This window comes from Notechis scutatus, chromosome 4 (genome assembly GCF_049901735.1).
Source record: "Notechis scutatus isolate UNSWTSFEM ecotype Mainland chromosome 4, rNotScu1.2, whole genome shotgun sequence".
Lineage (NCBI taxonomy): Eukaryota > Metazoa > Chordata > Lepidosauria > Squamata > Elapidae > Notechis > Notechis scutatus.
This window is the reverse complement of record NC_142012.1, coordinates 134,198,453-134,221,480: the sequence shown is the minus strand read 5'-3', so window position 1 is coordinate 134,221,480 and position 23,028 is coordinate 134,198,453. Positions and strand designations below refer to the sequence as shown.

Sequence of the window (23,028 nt, the reverse complement as noted above, 5' to 3'; positions counted from 1 at the left end):
GTACCAATATGATGCATGTACAGATAGTTTTTGACTTAAGATCACAATTGAGCCTAAAATTTATGTTGCTAAGCAAGTTAATTAATTCTGCCCCATTTTACAGCCTTTCTGGGACACAATTGTTAAGTGAATCACTGCAGTGATTAAGTTAGCAACATAGTTGTTAAATGAATCTGGCTTCCCCATCGACTTTGGTGTGGATGGTCGCAAAAGATGATGACATGTATCTGGGATACTGATCACATTGGCCATGGGGATGCTCCAATAGTCATATGTGTGAAAAATGTTCTTAAGTCTCTTTTCTCAGTGTCCTTATAACTTCAAATGGTCACTAAATGAATGGTTGTAAATTGAAGACTACCTGTAATCTACTATAGGTTGTTTTGTATACTTAATGTCCTTAAATATCTCAGAGCACTTCTAGCACATCTTTGATAAACTCATATATTTAACATATATTTTAGTATTTATTTTAGTATTTATTTGATTTGTCAAATGTCGCTTACAAGGAACAGGTATAAGAATAAATATAGTTTTGAATACATGAGATAGATGTAAGAAAATAAAAAACAATAGGACAGGGATGGTAGGCACGATTGGTGAGCTTATGCACACCTCTTAGGAAGGCTACAGGCCTCTTAGGAAGGGGGTGAGGTTAATAGTAGACAGTCTAAGGTTAAAGTTTTTGGGGTTTGGGGAAGAAACCACAGAGTCAGGTAGAGTATTCCAAACATTGACCACTCTGTTGCTAGTCATATTTTCTGCAGTCAAGTTTGGTGTGGTTAACCTTGAGTTTGTATCTATTGTGTGCTCTTGTGTTGTTATGATTGAAACTGAAGCATTTATTAACAGGTAGGACATTGCAATGTATGATTTTATATACTATATTTAGATCGGACCGGAGGCGGCGTAGTTCTAGATTTTCTAGGTCTAGAGTTTCAAGTCTGGTGGCATAAGGTATTCTGCAAAGAGTAGAGGAGCGGAGAACTCTTCTTGTGAAATATTTCTGGACTTTTTCAATTGTGTTAATATCAGATACATATGGGTTCCAGACTGATGAGCTGTATTCAAGTATAGGTCTAGCAAATGTTTTGTATGTTCTAGTTAGTAGTGTAATATTACCAGAGAGGAAGCTACGTAGGATTAGATTAACAACTCTTAATCCCTTTTTGGCTATGTAGTTACAGTGGGCTCTAGCATTTGAGATGAGTACTCCAATGTCCTTGACAAAGTTTGGATCATCAACAAGGTCTTGACTATTTAGCTTGTATTTTATTTGCTGATTTTTTCTGCCAACATGTAAGACAGAACATTTATTTGTTGAGATTTGAAGTTGCCATTTGATTGACCATTCTGATACATAGTCAAGGTCTTTTTGGAGGGTAGTAGTATTGTCTGTGGTGTTGAATAGCTTTACATCATCAGCGAAAACAACGCAGTTGCTCTTAATATGATCACAGAGGTCATTTATGTAGAGTATGAAGAGTTGGTCCTAAAACACTGCCTTAGGGGACACCACTGTTGATAGCTACAGAATTTGATAGGACACTCCCAATTTTGACCATTTGTTGTCTGTTTGACAAGAATGCTTCTATCCAGTTATGTAGATGTCCAGAGATACCATAAGATTTTAGTTTTAGTAGTTTGTCGTGTACCACTGAATCAAAGGCTTTACAGAAGTCTATGTAGATTGCATCTATTGCTTTGTCCTGATCAAGTTGTGTAGTTCATATGTTTTTGCAGTGTAAGAGTTGCAGATTACAGGATAGTTTTTTTCTGAAACCAAATTGTTTATTAGAGAGTAGGTTGTTTGTTTCTAGGTGGAGGATGATGGATTGGTTAATAATTGATTCCAGGACTTTACAGGTGACGCAGCATAAGGAGATTGGTCTGTAATTTTCAATTAGGCTGGGGTCTCCCTTTTTGAAGATGGGGATGACCATGGCTTGTGACCATAGTTTTGGCAAGGAGCTGGTCCTGAAAGATTTTTCAAAGATTATGCTTAGAGGTTCGGCTATGTCAGTGGATAACTTTTTTAAGAAGTAGGCACATATTCCGTCTGGTCCAATAGATAGGGATGGTTTTAAATTGCGCAGTGCTTTTTCAACAATGTCTTCTGTAAAATCAGTATGTATTAGATCATTGTAGTTGTCTGTGGTTCGACTAGGAAATACTGGGCATGATCCATTGCTGTTTACATATACTGAGCCAAAGAATGTCTTAAATAGGTTTGCTTTGATGGTGTCTTCGTTGCAGTCTTTGCCATTAGGTCCTTTCAGGGGTGGGATGGACGTTGAGTCTTTTAGTTTGTTATTTACAATGTATTCTTCTTCCTTTTGATTCCATTTTCCTTTCTCATACTATTATTTGTATTTGCATTTCTCATCTTTAGCCACGATGCCCCAGAAATAATTCTGTAAATTCAAACCCTTATAAAATACAACCTTGCTAAGCACCAGGCACCTTCAATTAAGCAATCTCATTTCTCTGACCCCCAAAACATACCTTCTTTAGAATGAGCAGTCCCCACCTTCTGGAATTAGGTTCACTCTGAGATCCAGATAGTACCCGCTCTGCTGTTGTTTAGAACAGCTGTTCTAAAGATCTTTTCATCCTTCAGTGAGATATGTCAGACCTCTCACTTCATTGTGCTTGGCATTTTTTATTTTTTAAATATAATTTTTTCTTTGTTGAGAGCTACCTACAGTCATTAAGCATGTAATGATTTATCATCATAAGTTATTATGGTTATTATGATTATCTCTTTTTGTATAAGAGAAATAGTCTCTTATACAAAAAGAGATAATCGTAATAACCATTTTGTCCTTTGCAAAAGGACAAAAAGCTTTTTTTTCTGCAGATAAAAAATTCAAAAAGCTATGATACAAAGGAATAAAATAACAATAATGAAGCAACCTAGAGAATATTCTTTGGACTATGTTATACTTTTCCATAGTACATTCTCTACACTTCTGGAATCAAACTTTCATGGGTCTTTAAAATTTAGTCTAATCCAAATTATATTTACAATTTGAGAAAAGATTCAATACACAACAGAGGAAATTTTCTTATGGTAAAGACATGTAAAATGTGTGATGTTTTAATATACCTGAAGAGTAGCCATATTTCTTACAATGGCAAAGCAACGTAAGGATTGTGTAAAAGCTTGAAAATATTATTTAGTAATCAGATTCTCAAATACCTAGCTTTAAATCATTCTCTAATTATTTCTGTTGTTTTTTTTGTCAGCTGCCAATACGGTCATGTCTATGAGCAAGTAACTTGTTCAAGCTGGCCTTCTCACATTACAATTCTACATATGAAATTCAGAATCCTGAATTCCTCCTACATATGAAATATAAGCATGTCATAAATGTCCTAAAAAGCTGCTTTAAAATCTAGTGAAATAGATTTTCAATCTTCATTTCCAAAGCCTCCTCTATGATTTCCTTTCATCTTCATTTTATAAGCTACTGAGTAAGATCCATTGTTTCATTTGCACTATAGGGAGCTGCTTTAGGGAAAAAGTTGGACGCTTAAGGAGAAAAGTTGGGAGTTGGCCATTTTCCCTAATAAAATAAAAAAATATTTGCAGTTTTTGCCTAGAAGAAATAATGTAGTTAATGTAGTTCAGCTTTATTTTAAATCCTGAAGACATCACAGGTATAAAATTTAAGGAGTTTTGTACTTGTATAAGTCACTAATAAAAGGACTTTAATAAGATTAAAAACGAGAACACATTATATGTTTTTTCTGCTACTTCGATAAAACATAATAAACATATTATCCAGGAAATGAGACACAGAAAATTATGAGGTAGTTCCTTTTCCCCAAACGTGAGAAATGGCTGCCGCCGCTGCTGAAAAAAAGGGCGTTTAGCAGCAGATGCAGCTAGCCCAAGTCAAGGGAAAGTGGATCGGGAGAAGGTGAGTTAAGTAAGACGCCACCTCCTGCCCCCAGCCCAGGCCACACGGGCTCTCAGGGTCACCTCCACCCAATTTCCAACCAGAAAGGGAAAAAACCAGTCCACTAGAAAGGAGTTTAAAAATTAAATGATAAGCAAAAAAACGCAAACCGGAAAAAAGGCGCGGAAAAATGAAAGTGCTAAACCAGCAAGCCAGCTAGCTGTCAAACCTGATCTAAGCCTCTCTAAAACAAAAAGCTTAATCCAGGGGGTGAAAATTCTTCTACAATCTTAACTATTCAGAGCCCTTAAAGGGTGGTCTGAACACGCTGAGACCGAGTGAAGAAGTGGGGACCGTTACCAGGGGGTGTGTCCTCAGTTTTTCAACTCGGTCTGCAGAGCTAGGAGACTAGAAACTACCCCATCCTAGACTCTCCCTTCGGCTCAGTGGAGAATTATGAGGTAGTTCCTTTTCCATGCGTTTGAAAAACTATTTTATCTTTTTATAATTAAAATTAGAAAACCAGTTATGCCATTGTAAGGTGTATCTCTAGCAAATTTTTCTCTCCAAATAGATTACTAATATAATCCAGTATAAATCACTGTTGAACAAAAATAATGTACAGTAACGTAAATAATGTTATACAACACAACAGAAATTTAAGGAGTTCTATCTGCATTACCTGACCCACTTCAGGGTTGAAAAATTGCCCAAACTGACGGACAATGTCTGAATAAATTAATCTAAGAGGAAAGGAATAGAATGGAAAGTTTGATAGAGATCAAGCAAAAATTGATAAATAAGAATGGGAAAGAGAATTATATCCATTATAATGGTAGTAAAACTATTTGTCAATCTATGTTTGACTTGGAACCTACTAATAAAATGTTCGTCAAAGCACCAGTCTGTGATAAAAGAATGCACAATACAAGTTCAATTTACCATGGTAGCTGTTAACATCACTCAAAATATATCTGGGATGGAATATTTCGTCCTTTTTTCTTTGTCTCGCTGCCAAAACAAACACAATCTTAGGAAACACCAGGTATTAATCAAGAGTCTAGTTTTTGCTCTTCAGGTGAAACTGGTAACAATTAAGCAATTCAAAGTAAACTTCCTTCAAGTTGACCTCAATTCATGGTGAATTTATGGGCACATCCACGTAATTTGCTTGGCAACAATACAGAAAAGATTTACCATGGCTTTCTACCATTTTCTTTCCCATACAGCCTGTTGATGCCTAATGGTTTCCCATCTAAGAAACAACCAACCTCAACACAGATTAGATTACAAGTTGTGATGGAACATGTATCAGGAGAAAGACAGGAGGAAATTCTGCCAGGAACACCAAATTAAGAAACTGAGCAGTCTGAGGCAGGAAGAGGTTCAGGAGTCATACCCTAAACATTTCCCAAGCTGTTATCTATTAGGTTAGAAAGTTATATCTTTACTGTGACAAGATTCTATCCATTAGGCATAAGCAAATAAAGAATCCAATCATTTGGATTGCACTATGTCATCTTTCGACCTAGGCATGACACAAGCCCAGGCAAGACTGTCATAGAATTCTCCCTCCTGAGATAATAAATACAATTATATGGAAATTACTTAAGCAGCATTATCAGCTAATATGGAAATTAATCAAGCAGCAAAGATCAAACATTATTTTATTTACAAAGGGAAAGACAAATCAAGAAATACAAATGTAAATCTGGTTCATGGTTTACTATCCAATGCCTTTCTAGTTTCTTGAAGTTCATTTCCTATTAGCCCCAGCTATCATGATTGAATGGAAGGAATTGTGTAAGTGGTAGTTAACATTTAGATGATACTGTATTTTTTTATTCGATGCATCCTAAGATAGCAAATAACTTGATACTCATTTTAAGAAATTTGACTTTAATAAAGGAGTATAATTTAAGTGTTATATGAAAATAGCACAAACACACACATTTTAAATTACTAAAATTTTAAGATTAGCTGAATAATAATCTCAAATAAATGAAACAACTATGTTTAGAGTTTGTAAAAGGAATTACCTCAGCTAAATTGCTATTGCAATGCATTTCTAAGGTCTGCTTTGTAAATCATTTTAAGCATATATTCACAGGTATGCTCAACAACTTCAAAGGCATAATAACTATGCATAGTTATACATACTGTACATCTCCTTGAGAGCATTAGGATGCTTCCAGGAGAATGTTCTAGCATTAACTGTTCAAAAAGCATTGTGAAGAAATTCTGTGTTTTGCTTCATGAGGAAACATGAAAAGAGTATAAATGGAGAACATTGCCTGAAACGGATGCTGATATCTATGAATGAATAAAGAAAAATGACTAAACAATAAAAGAAGTGTTTTAATCAGTTGTAATTAAGTAATTTCCTTGGGTAAATGTGATTTATTACAGAATTCACAATTTTAGTATCAGAATGAATAAATGTAACTAAATAGGAAAACACATTAGATTAGGGATGTCAAATTGCCCGGCCACAGCCTTGGTGGCTACACCTACCCAGCTCTTCAAAGGCAAAAAAAATTGTGATATCTAACGTAACACGATCAAGTTTGACACCCGTGCATTAGACTATTTAAAAAGAGAATATGTGAAATATGTTCTCCAGTAGGGCTTCCACCTGCTTTCCTGCTTTGGAAAATTATAATGATTAATACCTGGCTTGATGTCCAGCAAACCTACTCACTTTTTACCCTTATCCTCCTTTCAAAATTATTGAATGGGACATTAAGAATAGAGACATTTATCAATTCTATTGTAGACATGAAGAACAAGAAAGAACATTAGATGATAATATGGTCTGAATTACTTCAAATTACAGTACCGCAATGATATCATAGTTTTAAAAATGTTTCCAGGTCTCATTAAAAAAGAAAAACAGCACATTCCGTTGGTCTTTTTCTGAGAAGGAAACTGTATTTTTGAATGCTATCCCATACAACGTATTTTATATAGAGCCCATATCATCAAGACAAATGTTAAATCAGAACAGATATAGTCTAGACCAGGGATCCCCAACCTTTTCGACGCGGCCCGGTTCCGACATCAGCTGGGCGCCGCGCCGTTCAGCGTCAACTGGCGCCGCCATCTTTTATGACGAAAAGGCTTCGGTGGCGTCACGAGCGCGTTTAAAAAGATGCGCGCACGCTCTGGTGAGCTTTTCGGGTAGAAATGGCTTTCTACCCGGAAAAGCTCGAGGCTGCGCCCCATCTTTATGATAAACAGCGCCCGGTGAGCTTTTACCCGGAAAAGCTCACCAGAGCGCTCAAAAAGATGGCGGCGCCAGCAACCACGGCGGCTTGTTCCGGTTGACGGTCCGCGGACGCGGTTGGGACCCTGGTCTAGACCACTCCCTGTAGTAGAAAATAACCAATCCATAATCCCATCATTCTTGTTCAGCATAACTATATATAATAGTTCTTAGAAGCATTGCCCGACAGAAAGTGTTACTCGTATGTTCAGCACAATAATTTTTATCAATTGCAATGCTGTTTACTTTCATTACTACATCCACTTAGTTCATTGATTTCTTCTAAGACCAATAAAGGTTTTGAAACATGAAGCAAAGCTAAGAGCAGGAGCCATACAGTCTCTTTTCTAAAGAGCAGCATAACCTAAACTATGTCACTCAACTTTTAAGTACTTCCAAAAGGATTTTTGAACTTTTGACCAAATCCAGATATATGGAAAGTGTAACAGGAAATGGATTGTAATTGTGAGGGCTGAAGCTTGGAAGCAAGGAAACTAGGAAGATAATGCCATGATCAAACTACTGAACTTCAATGCACAAGGCCAAAAAATTTTAAATCTCTGGATCTGATAAAATATAGTTTAATTCCTAGCTTTTACAGTAACTGTTATTTCCTAATTTTAGATTCTTATCTAGCCTAGTTTTGTCCAAATCTTAACACAGCTTCTACCAACTATATGCTTGGGCTTCTGGAAAGTTTATACTTTGGATTTTAGTGAAACTCAGTCATCCTGATTAATGAGATTTTTGTATTATTCAAAATAACAAAAGCTTTATAATGGAGTAGCAGTTGCTCTTGGAGTAGCAGTTTCTAACATATCCATCCATTCATTTCTTTGTTGATAAAGAAATGGAGGGATGATTTATGTTATTCTTTCTACATTATTTTTTTTTCTATTTTATCTATCAATCGATGTCTCAGGTATTAATGAAGGTTGTTTTGAATAATTTGATATTTTAAAAAACATAGTTTTCTCTGTGGCAGTGATATATTATTAAATTGCCCCTGGAATTAAAGCAAGCCCTTTTCTTACTAAGTTTTAGGAAAAACCTAAGTTTGGGAGAAGCCTTAAAGAAGGCTCAAATTTTGCCATAACCACTATTTCAGTTTTCTTGTTTTACATCTCTTATTTTATATGAGTGATGCTTTTACTATACTTTATAAGCTGCCCAGAACCATTCAGAGTGGGTGACGTACATATTTTTATATATTCTCAATATATTTAAACAAACATAAATTTTATATAGAAACAATTATGTGTGAATAGATGGTAATGAAAATTATATTCTGAAACTTCAGAACCCAGAATATCAAGGTGATATTCCTAGATGAATAAACTGAGGCAATGAAAACACAACCAGGTTATGGAACAAGAGTCCTTATCATGAAAGTACTCATCACAGTTAAAACAAGCAGCTTTCTGATACCGTCAATAATAAAGTATTTATTAAAACATAAATATAAAAATAAACTATTATGCTATAGCTTATAGCTTAAATGGTATTCCTGAAAGAGACAAAGTCTCCTGCAACTATGGCATTGATGGGACTCAGAATAAATATTTGCTCACTATCTGATTGCATAATTTCTTCCTCTGCAAATACCTCATATACTACTGTACATCAGGAAATGCACAATAACCTGGACATGATACAGCTGCCAGGCATGTCAATTAAATACTAATTTGATTATTTTATATTCAGTTGGGTTACCTATACCCTACTTGAACATAGAGTTACATTTCTTCAGCCAATTGTAGTAAAACGTGACTATATTTCATGAATGCTTTTATAGCATGGCAAGGCAATTTGGGGTATGTAGGGTGGCAGACAAAGAGGGTTCAGTGTAGGCAACGGTAAAGTCCACCCGCAGTGATCCGATAATCTAAGAAGTCTCATCAGAAGTGCAAGGACTTGGTGCTTCTTGGTGCTTTTTCTCCACCCAACCCGTGGTACCTGTGGAAGCAGATCCTAACCGGCAAGAGATGAAGAAGACGGATCTGCAGAAAAGAAACTGAGGCGGTTTGGATGGTGCACAAGAGGGCATACCAGGGCATTCCTAGTCAGAAAACAACGAACCGGGTCGGAAGCAAGGGAACGCTTGCCGCAGCTTGGCACAGCGGACAGAAAGCAGCTGCCTCCGGAGGCGTGGGAAAGAAGGACGAGACTGCCGCCACGCTGGAGCCCAAACACAGCAGCTGCCTTTGCGCTCAGCAGGAACGGAATTAGCCAGAGCTGTCCTGCTTCGTGGCTGCGGTGGGACGGGCGAAGGGAAAAGCCGTCGATGAAACGTCTCGCCGAGGCAGGGGATGGCGGGCACCCACTGTTCTCATTCCCCGGGTATCTGCACTTAACCTTGCCTCCTACCTACCTCTTATAGGTGCCTTCCCCGGTCAAGGTAGGATCCCTCGCCGATCAGACAACGCCGCCGCTTCCACCAAGCAGCCCTCGTTCCCGCCTTCCCTTCCCGGCTCGTGGGTCGGCTTTCTGTTCCGTCGCCGCGGCGCGAGTATTAACTTGAGCCAGCCTCGTTGATTCGCACGCCGAGCTTCGCCTCTTCCTGCCTTCCATTGGTCGTTTTCCAAAGTCCTCCACAGCGCCCCCTAGTCTTCATCCACGCCCGTGGCAAAGAATGACGTATGCCTCCGCGATTCCCTTTCGCTTGCTTTTGTCAGAGATTCCCCGCGCGGACGAAGGGGAAGGCGTGTTACGCCGAGATTGGTCCGCACAGGGCCTTGTCTGCTTAGGCTAAAGTTCCTGCCTTAACGACGAGTCAACGCTGAGAGTGCTGGCGTGTTGTTTTTTTTAATGCAATATTTTTGCATACAGTACTTTAATCTTTGACTTGGGCCGCCCTGCGCTGAAGAAGTGGGCGGAGAAAGAGAAAGATGAAAACGTGGACAAAAATTGGATGACAGAAAAACCTGGCGCTGAACAGTCCCAAATTTTATTAGATTGTCAAAATACATAATACAGAAATACAAACAGAAATGAAAATAATGAGAAAACAGGGGAGGAAAAGGGGAAGAGGAAAAAGTGTAGGAGAAAGGGGAAAGGAAAAAAAAAAGCATTGCCTTATTACTCCTTTTGGTGCAATAAAATAAGGTACCGGTAATAATATACAATCTCAACTTTTTACTTTTACATAATAATATATACAAGCTATTTCTATAACAACATATCTATCCAATCATCAAAACTCAAAATCAAAGCTTTGTTTTTTTCCATCTCAAGCACAATGTCCAAAAGGGTTTCTAAGTAAAAACAAAATTGTTTTCTCTTTCGTAATCAAAACAATCAGTTTCATCATTTCTGATAACTCCATCAACTTTTGCAGCCATTGTGGGAATCAAGTATCCTTCCGTTTTTGTGCATGGAGTATTCTTGCTGTCAGCATATATAATATCAAAGTTCTTTAACCCATTGATCCCAAAAGGAAGGTCTTTGCTTTTATCTTTATATTCATTTTAAGAATCTTCTGTATTAAGAGTGAATCCTACTCCAGTATTAGGTTGCTTTATTACATAAATGGTAAATAGTTTCTTCTTTACATTTACGTTTCCAACATTTATTTGAAGTATCTTTGTACATTCTTATCAATTTATCCAGTGTTAGATAGCAATGGTACATCATATTATAATTTTTTTCTTTTAAATTATAATTTAATGTAAATTTTAAATATTTCATCCACATGTTTTCCTATTGTACAAGCATTATATAAAAAATTCTTTGCCCACTGAATTATACATTGGTTTACATACTGATTTTCCAAGTTCAATTTTAATAACAATTTATAAACCTTAGAAATAATAAGTTCATATTTACCACACAATAGTTTCCAATTCATTTTTCCCCAAAATCGAATCCATAGCTTTTTAAAAATCAAATTTAAACCTTTCTTTCAATTGTAAATATGTAAACTAATGTCATACACATCCTTCTAATTGTCTCTTTAGGATAGGGTCACCATAACTGAAAAAATATTTGACCACAAGTCCACTAAAGTAGCATTTTCTTTTTTAAAAAAGCTTCCTGGGGGTGACACCCAAAGAACATTTGTGCAAAGAAACTTACATTATATTTATTCCGAACTCAGGATGGCATGTCTAACAAAGTGGTTTGTTGAAATCAACATTTACTTTAATCTTATGATATAATAAATAGGCATGCCATTCAAATCTTAATTCATGCCCCTCAGATGTGGTATTCAGCAGATTCTGACCAGTTCTGGAGAACCAGTAGTGGAAATTTTGAATAGTTCGGAGAACTGGTAAATACCACCTCTGACTGGAGATTTTACAGTATCCTTCCCCTGCCATTTCCACCAAGCCATGCCCACAGAACCAGTAGTAAAAAAAAATTAATCCCACCACTGATGGCTCTCCTGCTCAAGTAATATCTTATTTTGGAGAGTCACCCATTCTTTTAACCAGATGAAATAACAAGTATCAAAGTACAATTTCAAATCTGTTAAAGCCAAACCTCTTCTTTCCTTAGAATCTTGCAATGATTTATATCTAATTCTTGTTTTTTCCATTTCCATATAAACTTAGAGATGTTCATTTGCCATTGTTTAAATGGAATATAAGTAATGGTAAAGTTTCAAATAGGAATAGAATATTCTTTGGTAAAACATTCATCTTATTAGAGATTTTACCTAATAAAGACAGCTGCAATTTAACACATCTTAATAGATCTTTGATTTTTCCATTTTAAACATTTTATTATGTTATAAGATAAGATTCAAAATACAAAAGTAAATAGGAAAGTAGTGGGAGAGGGGGGGAAGAGAAGTAAGGGAAGAGGGGGGGAAAGAAAAAAAAGCACTGACTTCTGACTTCCTCTGCAGTAAAATAAGGCATCAACATCAAACCACAACTTTTTGCTTTTTCATAATAATATAAACTAGCTATTTCTATAAGCATATATCAGTATCAGTGAACCCCAAAATTAGAGTTTCATTTTTTTTCTGTCTCAAGCACAAAGTTCAAAAGTGGCCTCCATGTGGAGAGAAAGGTACTTATATTCTTTTCTTTAATCAAAATAGCCAATTTAGCCATTTCTGCCAATTCCATCAGCTTCTGCAACCATTCATCCATAGTGGGAATCGAAGCTTAATAGATCTTTCTTAATACCACTCCAAAGAGGCACAAAGTTATTTTGAAACAGTTTAGAATTTGTATTTGTCAATGTAACCCCCAGGTATTCTACCTTTTTCTCCTTTTTAAAACCTGATTATTTTGCCAATATTTCATGATCCTGAGAGGTCATGTTCCTAACAAGAAATTGTTTTTTATTTATTTATTTTAAAGCTTGCTAAAGTTCCAAACTCATTTTCTTTCTTCATCAAATATTTGGGGTCTTGCAAAAAAAAATATAACTAAAAATCATCAGCAAATGTTCTCAGTTTATAAAGTTATTATTAATATTTATACATGTTATTTATTTTATCTTGACTAATATCCCTATTTAAAACTTCCAGTTTCAATATAAACAACAGGGAGGGGCATCCTTGCCTCATGCATTTTAGGATTTCACATGGTTTAGTTAATTCTCCATTAATACTAATCTTTGCTTGCTTGTGATGTATAGACCCCTTGAATAAATTTTATCCCCAAGGCCATTGTGATGACCCAGAGTGTACCACAAATGTAACAAAATCCAAAACGTAAATAAATGTCCTTTAATGCCTCCAACTTGGCCCCACTGTTCAATAATACTCAGTTGGAGATAAAACGTACTCAAAATAGTCTTCAAAAGAAAGCAATACAGTCCAAATTTAATAAGCAGATAGAGGTGAAATAAAAAAACCAAACAAACTACAATGATGAAATTTCCACAACTGAACAGGAGAAGTATTTACCAAATTCAAAGAGATAACAAGGCACAGTCTGTTGGAAGGATGCCAACCAAGATAATTTCAGACCAAAATAAAACACGCTTTGTTTCCAGCATTTGCAGTATGCGGTTCCAAACTCTTATGCAGTTCTCACATCTGCAGTCCATGAAGAGGATCAAGGCCCTCTCCTCCCAAGTAGACCACGTCTCTCCCTTATCCTCTCTTCCCTGTGTGCCCTAGGATGGATAGGGGATGGGCCTGGATTCTTCTCTGACTGCTCAGCCAGCCTCTGCCCTTCCCAGCCTCCTCTACAACCTCCGGAGCCACACTTCCAATCCCTGTCAGCTGTTCCTGCTCTCCCTCAGAGTCAGTCTCCACCAGGGGCATGAAAGCTATACCTTCCTGAACTTTGAACAGAAAAACCCAATTTAAATTATCAAATGCTTTTTCTGCATCCAAAAATATTAAAGCTGTCTGTTTTTCATTGTAAATATTCAGTAATGTTCAGAACAGTCCTCACATTGTCTCTTAACTGTCTTTTTGGCAAAAAGCCAGATTGATCTTCATGGATATATGACTGTAAAACCTTCAATCTTTCTCCCAAAATTGCAGCCAAAAGTTTGTTGCCATTATTTAATAATGAAATTGGTCTATAGTTTTTTATCTTCAGGATATCTTGACTCTCTTATAGTAATAACACAATATTGGCTTCTTTCCAAGTTTGTGGCATCTTTTGTTTCCTGTAATACCCCATCCATTATATCTTTTATTTACTGAAGGAATTGGTCATCCAAACATTTATAATATTGACTTGTAAGACCATCTGGACCCACAGCTTTTCCTTTTTTTTATGTTTTAATAGTTTCTGATATTTCAAAAGAAGTTACTAAATCATTTATAAGTTGTCTCTGAGCTTGAGAAAGTTTGAGAAAATGTTATTTTTGCAGATAATTATCTATTTTATACATATCAAATTCCTGTTTCTTGTAAAGATTGCAGTAAAAATTATGAAATGACTCTTTAATAAGATCATTAACTGTTATTACATTATCATATCTTCACATTTTTTCAGTTATTGTGTTTTCTCTTTCCTTTCTTAATTTATATTCCAGCCATCTTCCTGGTTTGTTTGCAAACTCAAAATGTTTTTGTTTTACATAGTTCAGTTTAATTCTATTTCTTGAACTGTTAACCAAAACAATTGTTGATGTAACTGTTTAATTTAAGGTAAAATTTTAGAATCCATTGGTGTCTTTTGCAATTCAGTTTCTTTCTTTCTAATTTATTCAATATCTTTTCCACCATTTCCTGGAATTTCTTCTTATATTGTACAAAATATCTCCTCATGACAACTTTACTAGCACCCTAAAGAGTCATTAAAATTATCCTTTTGCCCATGTTATTATCAAAATATTTAATTTCTTTTTGCAGTCCTTTACAATAAACTCTTTTGTAAAATAAGATTCCTTTAATTTCCATCTATAATTAAGAATCTTTTTTCTAACTATGAAAAGAACTGGGTAATGAGAAAGATTTCGGTAGATATCAACTTTTAGATTTTTATTTGCAGAACTTACTTAGAAATATTTACCGTATCAATTCTTGAAAAAGATTTATGTCACTTCATAGACACAAGTTTTTCTACAATTACCTTTTTATTCTAAAAGAGGCTCTTCTTGATGCAGCTTGCTTCCTCCGCCTTTTTTTTTAAACAACATTATTTGTGAAGCTCTGTGATTTTAAGATGACAATGAGCAGGTGTTCCTGTTACTGAGCCAAAATGAGGAAGTTGGAACTACTATAGAAACCACTTCAAAAATTTAAGGACTTAAATGTCCTAGAGCAGGAGTCTCCAAACTGGGCAACTTTAAGACTTATGGACTTCAACTCCCAGAATTCTCCAGCCAGCTGGCTGGAGAATTCTGGGAGTTGAAGTTCACAAGTCTTAAAGTTGCCCAGTTTGGAGACCTCTGTCCTAGAAGTTTTATTTATTTTAAGCTCTCTTTGCTGAACCTCTTCCGTTTTAGAATAAAGACTCATTACATGGTGCTTTAAATGTGTTGTGAGAAGGGGGAAAATGTTCCAACTTTACTTGCTGCTGATTGGATAAGAATTAACATTAGGCTTAAAGTTATTTGACTTTAAAGGGACTTTTGACCACAAGACGAAACATAGAACCTGAGCTTTACTTGTAAATTATATAGCACCAAGAGAGCCAAAGACTGTAATATTATTAATATTACTAAATTAAATGGAATTAGTTTTTTAATCTTAAACCTTAGTTATATCTTGGGAGATCTGACAATGACAACATGAAAAAGAGAGAAGAGGATCAGGGAATTGGAACCCCTAAGAGCTATTTTGAAGAATATAAAAGTAAAACAAATGAAGCAATCCAAGGAGCAAAGCTTGAATGAAAAATTGATGCACTCTTGAGGGAACTCTGTAAAGAGATATATTATTAACTGGAGATGTTAAACAGATAAAGGATAGAGTAGACTTCCTGGAGCATAAATCAGAGAAGAAGGATGTCCAGTATGAAGCTCAATTGGACAAAAAAACCTCTTTTGAAATTATTTAAGTTGTTACCAGAGTTGCTGCTTAAGCAACTCTAATTAAGATTTTTGAGTGGTTCATGAACTGTCTAGAGAAGATATTAGATCAAGAATGATTAAATCTTTGGCTCATTTAATTAATTGAGAAGAAAATAAATTAGAATCCGAAATGGACAAAATATATGAACTCTAGATCTGTCACCACAAGAAAACCAGCAAGAGATATTTTAGAAGTGATTTTGTAAGAATGAGATATTACATTTTGGATTGCCTCTCTAAATCTAAATTACGAATGGAAAATGTGGATATAATTATTTTAAAGAGAATTCCTGTCAGAATTTTGGGAAAGAGAAAAGATTAATTTTTCCTATTGGATATCTTGAAGAAGAGAAAAATTGCATTTTACTGAGACAAAGTTGAAATAATGATAGTTAGCTACCAAGAAGAGTCAGATTGAACTCTGCAAAGAAAGCCAAGGAGTTCTTGTTTAAACATAAACTAATATTGGACAGCTGAAGAAATAGATGCAGACAAGCAATTGGAAGCAGTTCAATTTCAAACATCTTATGAGGAAAGGCTGTAAAGAAGACTGCACAGGAACTTGCTACAATTCCAAAGATGTAAACTAAGAACATAACTACTCTGCCTTAAAGTTGCATAGTGGTTCAGCAGTTAAGATGCTGGATTTATCAGCTGAAAAGCTGGCAGCCCAGGTTCGAAACTTGAGTGCCACATGACGGGGTGGCACTCTAGCTCTTGCCAGCCTAGCAGTTAGAAAACATGTAAATGTGAGTAGATAAATAGGTACCACTTTGGTGGGAAGGTAACGGTGCTTCGGATGTCATGCTGGCCACATGACTGTGGAAATGTCTTTGGACAGCATTGGCTCACTGGCCTTGAAACAGATGAGCACTGCCTCCTGTAGTTGGCAACTACTAGCGGCGTAAAATCTGAATGGTTTTACTTTTTACTTTTACTCTGCCTTACCTTCATTTTGATTCAGGAGAAAATCACAGGCTGCACACCATGTGCAAATTTTATGATGCTTCTAGACCATTTGTTCTTTGATAAAACATGTTAGCCAATGAATAAACCTCTGCTGTCAGCAACATCAATAAGACTCATCATCTCTGTCACTGGCACTACAAAAGAAGCTCTGGAGAATAATGGAATGTTACATGATTGCAGAACCTGATTGAAAAGAACCAATAGCAATCTGAGAGCTGTTTGTGAGCAAACCATGCAGACGTGAATGTTGAAAAAGACAGTTCCAGGACATTACCTGCTGGAGAATACTGCTTTTTGGTCTGTGTGTATATGTAGGCATAAATATATGCATTTTCTGGAATATAAGTGATTAACTGATTCTTATGCTTCAGCCCAGAGTCTGCAGTGCCTGCCATGGCCCTGTTAATGACTGGAAAATTCTAGCCTGACATGCTGACCTTATCTAATGGTACAGCAGGAAATCAGATAATAGAAGCAGGCTTCTGTCATCAACATTGGTAATGAGGGCTAAAGGAAATGCAAATCTCCTCTTGAAGGATCAAATTTTGAAATACATTCCCTTGCACTCAGTCAGCTGTTAAGACTTGTTTTCTTGAGATAAAAGGAATAGTTTCTATCCATATTCCTTTTCTGTTTGCATGCTAAATAGATCCAAATATTATTTATCAGAATTTGCTGCATATTAATGTCAACCTGATCAGAGATGGTATTCAGCAGGTTCTGAGCAGTTCTGGAGAACCGGTAGCAGAAATTTTGAGTAGTTTGGAGAACCAACAAATACCACCTCTGACTGGAGATTTTATACTATCCTTCCCTGCCATGCCCACCAAGCCACGCCCACAGAACCAGTAGTAAAAAAAATTGAATCCCACCACTGAACCTGATAACCTATGAAATTATCTCTCATATCTATATGGATGAAATCATATATCAAAATTCTGCATGAAAAGAGCAGGTGCTTAATAGTCTGACTTGGGTTAAGAGAGCTATAACAGCTGAATAGAAAATGTTTCAGATTTGTTCTTCTCAAACAACTACAAGAGGTTCACCGCTTTTGAGTGTTTTGGCTAAGATCAAGTGTAGTAAAAGTGATCAATATCTTATGGAAAGTTCTCTGTTGGAAAGCCAGAATCAGTTATTTATAGCAGAAGTCAGTTATTTCACAGCGAGTATTGACCAACATTACCATAAATGGCTCTATAATACCTATTTATGCAGATTGTACAAAAGGTCACATAATGAAAACTATTCTTTGAGATGGCTTTATTTGTCGGTTAAAAGTTCTACCTGCAAAACAAACCGTTTAGCAAAAACAAAAATTAAACTTCTATAGTTTGTCCCCCAAAGTTTGGATAAAACAAAGCTATCAGGTAGAAAATAATGTGGAAAACCACAACCTAGTTCAGAAACTAAGGTGTATTTCTATACTTTATTATATACAATAACTGTATTACTGTGGAAAATACCAATCGAAATTGGTCCAAGAATCCTTTAGGGAAAGATTGATTATTCCGACATCCTAATAGATTACATACAATGAGAGATGTAACATATTATTTAATTTCTCTTACATCAACGTAAAAGGAGACACATTTTCCCATTCTGAACTTACTTTAAACTACCTAAGTTTAAGATTACACTGTGCATTAAAATATAGTTTAATCAGTACTGGTATTTACAATAAATTTGGAAACAAAAATACCCTAAAATCTCATTGCTGTCACAATTATTCTGTACAGCATCAGCACACTCAAAGAAAACAGAGGAATGGGAGTCTGTGTTACAAAGAATTATTTGGTAGTTAATTGGTAGGTAAATCACAGTTAAGTAACCATTACCCTTTGGGCCACATATTCAATCATATTCAGTTCAGTCCCTGAAGCATCACAAGATCATCTTTCTAAATTTCAACATCAGTATTTGGTGCAGACTATTTTTAAGCTTTTTTCTTAGATAAGATAAAAATTGCTTGATTAAAGTTTTCCAGATTTATAACATATGTTTTCATTAAATTCCTTTTCCAGGACTCAAATCAGATTGATATCAGCCTTGCAACCTCCATTGCCATTATTCGAAGAAATTACCCCAAATCTTGAAATAACAATTCAGCTTCTGGTTATTCCTGAGACCAGCTAACAATACAGTCTCATATAGCAGGAATATAGAGAAAACGTATCTTTTGTAAAGTCATTTATTTATTCACTGGAGTTAATTAGAAACTCTACTGAATTCATCTTGAAAAATATCAAAATGATAATTAAATGACAAAGACATGATTCTCCTGAAGCAGCACTCAATTTCTTCCTGACAAAAGGATATTCATATGGTACATTTTATACCAATTAAGCCACTGTTATGTCTAAGAGAATTCTCACTTAGCAACCACAATTAGGACGAGCAGTTTCATTGCTAAGCACTCTGGTTGCTAAATGAAAAAATATGTAACTGCAACAGACATACAATATCACTTCCCATTGAGTTTTAAGCCAGTCATCGTGGCAGTTAAGCAAAACATTATGTGACTGCAACTTGCAATTTTACTTCTGTGTCCCTCATTAACTCTACTTGTTACAAGCTGGTTGGGAAGCAAATGCTGGTCACATGTCTATGGGACACTGATGGTCATAAATGTGCATCAGTTGCAAAGTGCCTGAATGGCAGTCATGTGACTGCAGGACACTGCAAAGGTCATAAATACAAGGATGGAATCACAAAGTTGTTTTTTTAACAGATGATCATGAAATGAGGCATATGGTAAACCAGAACTATTTGTACCTTTTGACCATACCATACTGAGAATGGAATAGTGTTCTGATTGTTTCTTTTTGTGATAGACAAAAAGAAACAATCAGAACACTATTCTATTCTCAGTCCTCAGTTACATTGCATTGAGGAAATGATCTTTCCATCGCTCAGTCTTTCTTCTGACGAGTGACTGCTGATTTTGCAAGGTTCAAATAGCCCAATAGTCATTGGGACCACAATTTATATTGCTAAGCAATATGGTCATAAAGCACAACATGTAACTTGATTATGTAGCAACAACTATTTGTAAAGCACTGCCCGTCTGGAAAGATTAAAGTAAAATAGTTATAGAAAAATAATTTAGCTAGTTTGAACTCCACCTGTGTTTTATAACTATTTCACTGGAATCGTCTGAGACTGGCAGTTTAGCTTGAGAAAACAAGATAAGGCTCAAAAGCATTCAAGGGGGAAGGAGTCAGACTTGCCCTCTTGTGTTTATGTAACAAGTCCATGCTAATTCCTCATTTGATCCCTCCACCCAACTAGCATGGTTGTGGTCCAGCATAAGCCCAGCAGTCCCAGTAGCCATTGTTAACTGAATTTCATTTGTCATTTGGCAAGCACCCATCACACCCTAAACCATTCCTGACTTGGTTTTTCCCAGCCCTGAGTCTTGGTAAGTTAAGAGACTGCCTCCTCTTGAATGATCTTCAGCCATCTATCATCTTTATCTGTCCTGTTTTGGCTGCCTGCCTACCAGTGGTGGGATTCAATTTTTTTTTACGACCGGTTCTGTGGGCGTGGCTTGGTGAGTGTTGCAGGGAAAGGATACTGCGAAATCTCCAGTTAGAGGTGGTATTTGCCGGTTTTCCGAACTACTCAAAATTTCCACTACCAGTTCTCCAGAACTGGTCAGAACCTGCTGAATACCACTCTGCTGCCTATCTGCTGCCACAAGCTACCGTTGTCACTCAGATTTGTCTGCCATTGCAGTACCTGCTGCATTTGCTCCACTACTGCACTGGATGAATTTGGATGAATACAGTTGGCACTTCTCTAGTGCCCTACTCATGGCCTTCGCTAGAAAGGTCCTTCTTTCATGCCAGCACAGTTGGGACTTTCTTCTATATGTTGGAATCTTCACTGGTACATGAATGTTGGCCCTTGGCTATATTGGTACAAAAGACAGAGCTGGCTGGAAGGCCTTGGTAGGGCATGAATAGAGGCTCTGGCTTGTGTGCCAGTGGAGGCCTTGCCTGGCATATGAAAGTTCACTTCAGCTGTGTGAAAAAAGACCCAGATAACCCTTTTTTTGTGCCAGTGCAGTTGGGGCCTTCTTTCATGTGCCAAGCTTCTTTTGTGAAAGTAAGCTTTAGCTGGTACACAAACAAACACCCTGGCAAGAATATGAGAAAAGCTCTGGTTGTACCAGCATGAAAGAAGGCACAAATGAAAGCCCCAGTTGTTGTAGAGTATGATGCAACAGGCATGGCAGAGCTAAATGATAGCGTGATCTAGCAGCAGCACATAGGCACATAGTCAAAATGTAGTCATAAATGGTGAGTCCAAATGGGCCCAAAATTTGTTTATGTGACCATCAGGGCACTACAACAGCTGGAACTTCCAGGGCTGGTTGTAAATCCCTTGGTTCAGCACCGTAGTAACTCTGAACAGTTGCTAAATGAATAGACATTGAGAACTACCTATGCATGAGAGAAGGAGTGGCATAAACTGGGGACAGAATCAAAAAAGGAATCAGCCTAGAGTCTCTACTTTAAATCCAACCCCTCTTGAATTCTGTTGACTCTTATTTGGTGCCAAAATAATGCTATTAATTGAGATTTATGTGCCTAGGCATGAGTAGTAGTATATTTTGTACCTGACACCATATACTATATTTATTTTTATTTAATTAAAAACAACTATATCTTAAAGTTACATTTTGTATCAAACTGAGTTTGATTCGGAGAAAATACAAACAGACAGATCTCACAAGTATAACAAAAAAAAAATCCTGCAGTGTAAATAATAAAATATATATACAAAAATCACAGTGATATAATAGTATATTTATACAAATAAACAGTCCAGCAGTCTTGGGGGAGTTTTGCTCCCCATCCTCTTTAGTTTTGTGCCTACTAATATTGTGCCTACTAATATACAGATAGTCCATGACTTACAACAATTTATTTAGTGACCATTCATTTTTTTCAGCATTGAAAAAAGTGACTTATGCCCGTTTTTCACACTTCTGACTGTTGCAACATCCTCATGATCACATAATCAAAATTCAGATGCTTGGCAACTGACTCATATTTATGACAATTGCAGTGTTCTGGGTCATGTGATACCCTTTTGTGACCTTCTGACAAGCACAGTGAATGGGAAACCCAGATTAACTTAACAACCATATTATTAACTTAACAACTGCAGTGATTCCCTAAACAACTATGGCAAGAAAGGTTGTAAAATGGAACAAAATTCCCTTAAAATTGTCTTGTTTAGCAACATAAATTTTGGGTTCAATTGTGATTGTAAGTTGAGGACTATAGCTGGTTGTTTGTTGCTAGTCTTCAGTCCACTTTTTTCTTCTTTGCCTCATATTAGCATCTTTCTTTTCTTAATTCAAATTTTCAGATTTCTTCTCAACTTCATTTCTTGTTCACAAGTAGTTTTGGGGAACTGACTTTTGCCAGTTGGGGACTTCCTAATGCTCTTTTTCTCTCTCTCATGTTTTCTTCCTTTTCCCTTTTTCTACAACCAATGATAGTATTTATTAGACAAACTGTGGCCCCACTGGGTCAATTTTTAAGAAACATTTCCTTACTTAAACAGAGAAACAGAATGATCATGAATGGGCAAAAAATTTTCAGTCATTTTACAGAAATATCAAGTGCTTTTTTTTCTTCTTCCTTCCACTGGTAATGGGACACTGAATGGTGTTATGCTTATTCTTCCATTTCAGTTTCTTCTTCAGCTAGAACTGATCAAATCCCCTACACCAGGGGTGTCTGCTATGTCTTCAGTTCTCCCTCTGGTCCGATCCAGCGGGGGGGGCGCCCAGCCACAACCTGATTGGTCACCAGTTTGACAGCTCAGTATAAAAGGAGCTGTCAAACGGGCCAACAGCATTGCCTCACAGCTGAGTTGAACTTGCATTGTTAGTGCACGAAGCTTAAATAAAGCCTAAACAACCAAGCAAGCTGCCTCGCCTCAGTTTGTGGTGTGTTTGTTTCCAAGAACAAAACAGTGTCAAACTCAAACTCCAGGGCTGGATCCGGCCTTGGGGGTGCTTAGATCTGGCCCATGGGAACAACGAAGGACCGGCCCACAGTGCCTCTGCCACCAAAAACAGAGCTCGGGAAGGTTGTGGGTGGCCCATTTTCGCTGGCAGAGGGTTGCAGGAGGCTGTCTGTTGTAGCCAAAAACAGAGCTCAGGAGCCTATTTCACTGGCAGAGCTCTCGGGCATCCCAAAATGAGTGACATCGAGCTGGCCACCCTGACCTCCAAGGTCAAACACAACCCTGATGAAACCCTCAATGAAATCAAGTTTGACACCCCTGCCCTACACCATATCCTTCAGGGCCAACTCACTCTGTGATGATTAGCAAGATGATACCCTGTCCTTGGCCCCTATTATGTGGATGCCACAGAGTCCAATATTTTATGCACTTCTGTACATAAGGCTTCTGGGTTAGCTCATAAATGTT

At 36.7% G+C, this 23,028-nt stretch overlaps 1 protein-coding gene across 1 annotated transcript in view; it reads right to left on the bottom strand.

Annotated features, from left to right (window-relative positions):
- The window catches only part of PXYLP1 (2-phosphoxylose phosphatase 1), a 52,665-nt gene extending 42,725 nt beyond the window's left edge, over positions 1–9,940 (bottom strand). Inside the window, exon 1 of the mRNA XM_087965010.1 lies at positions 9,542–9,940. The gene's annotated coding sequence lies outside the window, so the exon portion shown is untranslated. The remainder of the gene's footprint in view (positions 1–9,541) is intronic.
- Positions 9,941–23,028: the final 13,088 nt, after the last annotated feature.